Raw genomic sequence first — 2,435 nt, 5'->3', positions numbered from 1 at the left:
AACCTCACGATGCGTGGATACTCATCATGTGCAAAAGAATAAGCATGTGCCACCGGAGAAACATTCGCTACTGGGTAGGGATCACTAGTTATCCATAGACGTATCAGCCATTCTAACTCCTCAAAATTTCTCTCACGCGCAAGTCTCTCTACCAAATCCCATTCACAAGAAAGTACAGGGTAGCAGATGTGAAACACTTGAGAAAAGGAAAAAGGGTACCTTTCATAAAAAATAGAAGCGCATGTCTGTGGTGAACTAGCCATCTCTGAGAATACAGATAAATTTGGTTAGGTCTGTAAAACATGAGTTTTTCTTGACAACTTCAGGATTTCCTTGGGTCATCAGTCTCCAAGTACTAGAAAAAGTCTGGTAGGAATCTGGCAAGGCATCAAGAACAGTTTGCACAAGGGAACTATCTGAAATGACTTCACCTACAGAAATAAGTTGCTCATTGATATCCTTGACACTAGCAAGGAAAGTGCCCATATCATCTTCCTCATGCATAATCTTCGACTCCAGCTCTTTATGCAGCAAAGCAATTTTAGCCTCATTGCGGCTTGCATAAAGACCTGCTAGAATATCCCAAGCCTGTTTTGTAGATTTTGCTGAACGAATGTGAGGAAAAATGGTGCGCTTAACAGACAACGCAATCCTTTACATCCCAATGAGCTTGTTCTGCCGCAGGCAAAACAACTCTAATAGCAGTAATCCTTGCAGCAAGACCTGGAACATCCTTAACATCGCCTACATCCTCAGAACTAGGACGTACATCAATGCCCTGCACAATGTTCTAGACGCCCTTTGACACAAGAACATGTTGCATCATATAAGCCCACATAGGTTAGTTGTCCCCATCCAACCTGTCCTCAGCAGCAACAACAAACATCTTGAACACATCTGTGTTGTTGTCAGCCATGGTAAATACTGCACCTGATGTGAAAAGTGTTGGGTGTGCAAGCCCGGATTCCATAATGTCTACGCCCGTGAGAACAAGTCTCAAGGCATGCAGGTCACTTACAGTTTGCATGGCATATTTTTTACTTTATAAGGCTTTACAATCAATGAAAAACAATAGCATTATTTTTACTGGTGTCGAGCTCTCTCTCTCTCTCTCTCTCTCTCTCTCTCTCTCTCTCTCTCTCTCTCTCTCTCTCTCTCTCTCTCTCTCTCTCTCTCTCTCTCTCTCTCTCTCTCTCTCTCTCTCTCTCTCGTTTTTTCTCTGCAAGTCTTCTTACTCGCCATGGCTCCTCGGTGGTACCCACCATAGCCCAAGGTTACAACAACTAGTATCACAGCCTCTTGGCGTCCAATTGCCATAGCCTCGACTTAAGCATCAGCTCGTGGATACCACCTCCTCTGAAGAGGAGTAGAGGAAAGTCGACATGCTCAGAATTGGACGATATTGTTGTCGATAGGATCGCCCTGCCATGTTGGGCATTTGTCGTCTCTTCAACAACCCCAAGAGGTGCATATCGTGCTCTCCATGACCATCTTCAACTTTGTGCAGTACACATCTCACTGTTTTCGTGAGTTCTTCATGAAAACTTGACTTTGAGTCCATAGTAAGGCTCAAATTTCAGCCTTTTGTCCTCCTCAAAACTGGCCACCCTCTTCATAAGGGTTGATTCCCCCATGTAAGAATCTATCGAGGTTGTGGTAGTGCTTTTCACACACAAAGGGATTCTTATTCGGCTCCGCAATTCAATATCGAACAAACCCCTGACTCGGAGCACAATTCAAATGACGTCAAATCAAAATCTATAAAGCTTCAAATATGGCTTCGAAGGTGGATAAATGCAACGGATCCGGCTTCCACACCTGGCAAATTAAAGTAAAGAGCTATTTGATGTGAAAAAATTTGTGGAACTTCTTCAAGCCGCTATCAGTCGCCGATGAATCTGGAACATCCGCTGTAGTTACAAGGGCATTATCTGTTGAGCTACAAAGGAAAGACGAACAAGCTTTTGGTATTATCCTAACCTCCTTAGAAGACGATTTTATTCATTATTTGGACGATGTTGATTCTTCAAGTGCTGCCTTGATAGAGTTAGAGAAGCTTTTCGGTGCCAAAGCTAAGTATTCAAAATGAGTTTAAAAATGGAATTATATTCCATCCGCATGCGTGAAGATGAAAACATTGCAGCTTTAGCCAATAGACTGAAGAGTATTAGAACTTTAACTCGTTTATGTTGAAGCTTCAGTACCAGAAGAAGATCTCATAGCCATTTTGTTAAAAAGTTTGACTGACAAATTTCATCAGATTGTTACTATTTCAAAAGAGAAAGATCTGCTGCCCTCCTTGGATGGTATCATCAATTCATTGCAGGAAGAAGAACGCAAGGTACCTAGTACCAATTCTACTATTATTCCCAGTGCATATACAGTTTCGAATGCCGTATCCCCCACCAGTTCTTCTGATACTTCCAGTGCATATG

Source organism: Adiantum capillus-veneris, chromosome 13 (genome assembly GCF_014529385.1).
Source record: "Adiantum capillus-veneris isolate H3 chromosome 13, ASM1452938v2, whole genome shotgun sequence".
Classification (NCBI taxonomy): domain Eukaryota; kingdom Viridiplantae; phylum Streptophyta; class Polypodiopsida; order Polypodiales; family Pteridaceae; genus Adiantum; species Adiantum capillus-veneris.
Note: the sequence above shows the minus strand (reverse complement) of the source record.